General features: G+C 39.3%; 3 non-coding genes across 3 annotated transcripts; all 3 read left to right on the plus strand.

Moving 5' to 3' along the window:
• The first annotated feature begins 71 nt into the window (after positions 1 to 71).
• trnal-cag lies at positions 72 to 154 on the plus strand. The gene has a single exon. It is a non-coding gene; the product is annotated as a tRNA-Leu (tRNA).
• Positions 155 to 2263: 2109 nt separating this feature from the next.
• On the plus strand, positions 2264 to 2346 carry trnal-cag. Its single transcript has one exon. It is a non-coding gene; the product is annotated as a tRNA-Leu (tRNA).
• A 2159-nt stretch (positions 2347 to 4505) lies between these two features.
• trnal-cag lies at positions 4506 to 4588 on the plus strand. Its single transcript has one exon. It is a non-coding gene; the product is annotated as a tRNA-Leu (tRNA).
• Positions 4589 to 6358: the final 1770 nt, after the last annotated feature.

The following is a 6358-nucleotide window of genomic DNA, read 5'->3' on the forward strand; positions in this document are numbered from 1 at the left end:
AATCGAAAAGGCAATTGTTTGTGTTAGTGGAAGAGTGACACTATCATTACTGTTGTAGTTGTATTTATTGTGTCAGGATGGCCGAGCGGTCTAAGGCGCTGCGTTCAGGTCGCAGTCTCTCCTGGAGGCGTGGGTTCGAATCCCACTTCTGACAGTCCATTTTGTTGGGCTCCCGAATGACGCAGCGGTGTAAGGCAATGCATCTCAGCGCTCGTGCCGTCACTACAGACACCCTGGTTTGAATCCAGGCTATTTCACAACCAATTTCATTGGACCTACTGTACAGTAGTAAGTATATAAACTCAAGTATTTTCCTCTATGCGATCCGTAGTTTAACGGTAGAACAGACTTTTCCATTAACGTTTTGTAGGCTACGTCTGAATACAGCAATATTACATTTCTCGAGTCGACAATATTTAATTTATCAACATAATACATTATTACACATATCATGACCATTGCAGAATACATTCCTCACCTTTTCTGACCATGATGAGTTCATTATCTCGAAAAAGCCATACAACAAATGACCATGGCCATCGCTCATTTAATTGAGCCTATTAGATAGGCTATTATATTTGATAGTTTTTGCTCTAGCCTATATTAGCCTATATTAGCCTATATGCATCCAACAGGGAGCGCAGTTCATAACATTCGGTAGAATTTAACAGTTGATCTTTTGCATTGAAGTGTGTAGGTTACCACTATAAGTAGGGCCCTCGGTGTTGCCAACTGATTTCCAGGGGGAGTTGCTCGAGGCAGGTCAATTTGTTGCTGAAGTTGCTCAATGACGTTGTGATGTCATCGCGTAATAACGTACAACAACGTCATTACGTAGAATACACAATAACGTTACTCAAATTGACTGGCTCTCTCGGCGAAAAATATGATTTGACATTTGTTAGTTTAGATTTGTTTGTTTATCCATTTTTTTTAGTAAAATTAATATAAACACAACGCATTTTATATGATCAGATATTTTTATTTTTAAACACAACACATTTTATTATTGAAAATGTTCACATTACACATTATTGAACAATTACATTTGATTTATTTTATTTTTATCTAGTAAACCTACACATTCTGAACAATTATAGTTTTAAGCAGTGTATTGGTAGTTAGTTATCAACATAATTGTGTTCCTACATTGTATTCACCAGGTTCCATATTTATTTTGAGGATTGTGTTTCTGCGTCGGTGGAAAGTTGCCGAGCCGACGAGCCCACCAGCCTTCGCATCGAATACATGCATCTGGATTACGATGATGGTGATGAATGAATCCGACACACAATGTGGATATTTTCTTTTTTCCTTTTGATCAGGAATGATATTTAATTTGATGTGTATGAACATTTCAAATCAAATCAAATCAATGGGGGGGGTGAAATATGCATAAAAAAAGGACAGTAATTACCCATAATTCCTGCATATTTTGATAGTTGTATTTCCAAATTTGATCATCATGATTTAGTTACTGCAAAGACAATCTATTGATCTGAAATCAAATCAAATCTACTTAAAAGACAGACTAACTTTCTGTTTTGTCAGTTTAGACTCAACAAATGTATGTTTGTGTTCATCTTTTTTGCAGACAGTCATGTTGTAAAGAACGCACTTGAATGCATTCTGATGGTATCATTTGGTTTGGATTCATGTATTTGTTTTGAGAAGACAGCTACATTATAAAACATTTAAAAAAGTACTGTTTTGCAAACTGTCACATAGTTTTGTGTCTCGTGAACACCGTTTCGAAAACTGACAATGTTGTTAAAAAACAAATGCAAATATGAGATTGAGAAACTTTAACACTGTAAATAGTGGAGTCTCTTATCTGTTTAGAAACTTGAATGGATTATTCACATTCAATTCACCGGATTGACCACCAGGTGGCAGTGATTCGTCATGGGAAAGTGTTTCACTAACTACCAAAAGTGTACGGGTCTGTATCTCTTCGTCGTCTCCAGTGTCCTCATCTTGCCTCGTTTATAAATCGTTGGCCTTCATGATTTTCACACAAAAGCTGGAATTTATAAACACTAAACCTAACTTGAAAATGTGCTTTCCTCCCACTGCAAACTTTAAACCATATGTACGAACAGTTTATATTGGTGAAATATTGTTTTCCTAGAAGGCAACAGTCGCAGGAATATATGACGACACTATTTCAGAACATTAAAACAGGAAACTAAATCGAAAAGGCAATTGTTTGTGTTAGTGGGAAGAGTGAAACTATCATTACTGTTGTAGTTGTATTTATTGTGTCAGGATGGCCGAGCGGTCTAAGGCGCTGCGTTCAGGTCGCAGTCTCCTCTGGAGGCGTGGGTTCGAATCCCACTTCTGACAGACCGTTTTGTTGGGCTACCGAGTGACGCAGCGGTGTAAGGCAATGCATCTCAGCGCTCGTGCCGTCACGACAAACACCCTGGTTTGAATCCAGGCCGTATCACAACCAATTTCATTGGACCTACTGTACAGTAGTAAGTATATAAACTCAAGTATTTTCCTCTATGCGATCCGTAGTTTAACGGTGGAACAGACTTTTCCATTAACGTTTTGTAGGCTACGTCTGAATACAGCAATATTACATTTCTCGAGTCGACAATATTTAATTTATCAACATAACACATATCATGACCATTGCAGAATACATTCCTCACCTTTTCTGACCATGATGAGTTCATTATCTCGAAAAAGCCATACAACAAATGACCATGGCCATCGCTCATTTAATTGAGCCTATTAGATAGGCTATTATATCTTATAGTTTTTGCTCTAGCCTATATTAGCCTATATTAGCCTATATGCATCCAACAGGGAGTACAGTTCATAACATTCGGTAGAATTTAACAGTTGATCTTTTGCATTGAAGTGTGTAGGTTACCACTATAAGTAGGGCCCTCGGTGTTGCCAACTGATTTCCAGGGGGAGTTGCTCGAGGCAGGTCAATTTGTTGCTGAAGTTGCTCAATGACGTTGTGATGTCATCGCGTAATAACGTACAACAACGTCATTACGTAGAATACACAATAACGTTACTCAAATTGACTGGCAATCTCGAGGAAAAATATGATTTGACATTTGTTAGTTTAGATTTGTTTGTTTATCAATTTTTTTTAGTAAAATTAATATAAACACAACGCATTTTATATAATAGCATTTTATATAACTTGAAAATGTGTGTTCCTCCCCCTGCAAACTTTAAACCATATGTACGAACAGTTTATATTGGTGAAATATTGGTTTCTAGTAAAGGCAACAGTCGCAGTAATATATGACGTCTATTTCAGAACATTAAAACAGGAAACTAAATCGAAAAGGCAATTGTTTGTGTTAGTGGGAAGAGTGAAACTATCATTACTGTTGTAGTTGTATTAAAAGTGTCAGGATGGTTGCCGGTCTAAGGCGCTGCGTTCAGGTCGCAGTCTCCTCTGGAGGCGTGGGTTCGAATCCCACTTCTGACAGACCGTTTTGTTGGGCTACCGAGTGACGCAGCGGTGTAAGGCAATGCATCTCTTTTTTCCGTGATCAGACAAACACCCTGGTTTGAATCCAGGCCGTATTTCACAACCAATTTCATTGGACCTACTGTACAGTAGTAAGTATAACTCAAGTATTTTCCTCTATGCGATCCGTAGTTTAACGGTGGAACAGACTTTTCCATTAACGTTTTGTAGGCTATTTCTGAATACAGCAATATTACATTTCTCAAAGACAATATTTAATTTATCAACATAACACATATCATGACCATTGACAGAATACAGAATTACATTCCTCACCTTTTCTGACCATGATGAGTTCATTATCTCGAAAAAGCCATACAACAAATGACCATGGCCATCGCTCATTTAATTGAGCCTATTAGATAGGCTATTATATTTATAGTTTTTGCTCTAGCCTATATTAGCCTATATTAGCCTATATGCATCCAACAGGGAGTACAGTTCATAACATTCGGTAGAATTTAACAGTTGATCTTTTGCATTGAAGTGTGTAGGTTACCACTATAAGTAGGGCCCTCGGTGTTGCCAACTGATTTAAAAAGGGGAGTTGCTCGAGGCAGGTCAATTTGTTGCTGAAGTTGCTCAATGACGTTGTGATGTCATCGCGTAATAACGTACAACAACGTCATTACGTAGAATACACAATAACGTTACTCAAATTGACTGGCAATCTCGAGGAAAAATATGATTTGACATTTGTTAGTTTAGATTTGTTTGTTTATCAATTTTTTTTAGTAAAATTAATATAAACACAACGCATTTTATATAATAGCATTTTATATAACTTGAAAATGTGTGTTCCTCCCCCTGCAAACTTTAAACCATATGTACGAACAGTTTATATTGGTGAAATATTGGTTTCCTAGAAGGCAACAGTCGCAGTAATATATGACGACCCTCTATTTCAGAACATTAAAACAGGAAACTAAATCGAAAAGGCAATTGTTTGTGTTAGTGAGAAGAGTGACACTATCATTACTGTTGTGGTTGTATTTATTGTGTCAGGATGGCCGAGCGGTCTAAGGCGCTGCGTTCAGGTCGCAGTCTCCTCTGGAGGCGTGGGTTCGAATCCCACTTCTGACAGACCGTTTTGTTGGGCTACCGAGTGACGCAGCGGTGTAAGGCAATGCATCTCTAACGGTAGAACATACTTTTTCCATTGACGTTTTGTAGGCTACGTCTGGATTATAGCAATGTTAAATTTCTCGAGTAGACCATTTTAATTTATTAAAACATATATTATACATATCATGACAATTGCAGAATAAATTCCTCACCTTTTCTGGCCATAATGAGTTCATAATCTCGTTGCCAACTAATTTCCAGGGGGAATTGCTCGAGGCAGGTCGATTTGTTGCTTAATGACGTTGTGATGTCATTTCGTATTAACGTAAACTGCGTCTAACGTAGAATACACAATAACGTTACTCAAATTGACTGGTTATCTCGGCGAAAAATATGATTTGACATTTGTTAGTTTAGATTTATTCGTTTATCACATTTTGGGGGGGGGGGAAGTAATATAAACACAACGCATTTTATATGATCAGATATTTTTAACTTTTAAACACAACACATTTAATTATTGAACAATTACACATTACACATTATTGAACAATTGCATTTTATTTATTTTCTTTTTATCTAGTAAACCTACACATTCTGAACAATTATAGTTTTAAGCAGTGTATTGGTAGTTAGTTATCGTGACTGGCTGCAAAAGTGCATTGTGAGTGACGTCAGCATCAGGCGCTCAGCTCGTGCACAGGCAGATGATTTGCAATTTGCGGAAATTGCTGCTGGCCTGTGCACGAGCTGAGCGCCTGCACTCCTCTTTCTCTTCCTCCTTAGAGAGTGGGTGTTTCCAGAGGAAGGAAGGTCATGTAAGTGGGTGTGTCCAGAGGAAGGAAGGTCATGTAAGTGGGTGTGTCCAGAGGAAGGAAGGTTATGTAAATGGGTGTGTCCAGAGGAAGGAAGGTCATGTAAGTGGGTGTGTCCAGAGGAAGGAAGGTCATATAAGTGGGTGTGTCCAGAGGAAGGAAGGTTATGTAAGTGGGTGTGTCCAGAGGAAGGAAGGTCATGTAATTGGGTGTGTCCAGAGGAAGGAAAGTTATGTAAGTGGGTGTGTCCAGAGAAAGGAAGGTCATGTAAGTGGGTGTGTCCAGAGAAAGGAAGGTCATGTAAGTGGGTGTGTCCAGAGGAAGGAAGGTCATGTAAGTGGGTGTGTCCAGAGGAAGGAAGGTCATGTAAGTGGGTGTGTCCAGAGGAAGGAAGGTCATGTAATTGGGTGTGTCCAGAGGAAGGAAAGTTATGTAAGTGGGTGTGTCCAGAGAAAGGAAGGTCATGTAAGTGGGTGTGTCCAGAGGAAGGAAGGTCATGTAAGTGGGTGTGGCCAGAGGAAGGAAGGTCATGTAAGTGGGTGTGGCCAGAGGAAGGAAGGTTATGAAAGTGGGTGTGTCCAGAGGAAGGAAGGTCATGTAAGTGGGTGTGTCCAGAGGAAGGAAGGTCATGTAAGTGGGTGTGTCCAGATTTGGGGATGCTTTGCTGCCTCAGGACCTGGACTTGCCTTAATAGAAGGAACCATGAATTCTGCTCTGTATCAGATAATTCTACAGGAGGATGTCAGGTCATCTGTCTGTGAGCTGAAGCTGAGAAGGTGGGTCGTGCAGCAAGACAACGATCCAAAACACACAATCGAGTCGACATGAAAATGACTCAAAAGCAACAAATTTGAAGTTTTCGATTGGCCAAGTCAAAGTGCAGACCTATTCTCAATTGAGAGGTTGTGGCAGGACTTGAAACGAGCAGCTCATGTCAGATAACGGCCCCCAGTTTGTGTCCGATTGATTCACT

This window comes from Oncorhynchus gorbuscha, linkage group LG20 (genome assembly GCF_021184085.1).
Source record: "Oncorhynchus gorbuscha isolate QuinsamMale2020 ecotype Even-year linkage group LG20, OgorEven_v1.0, whole genome shotgun sequence".
Lineage (NCBI taxonomy): Eukaryota > Metazoa > Chordata > Actinopteri > Salmoniformes > Salmonidae > Oncorhynchus > Oncorhynchus gorbuscha.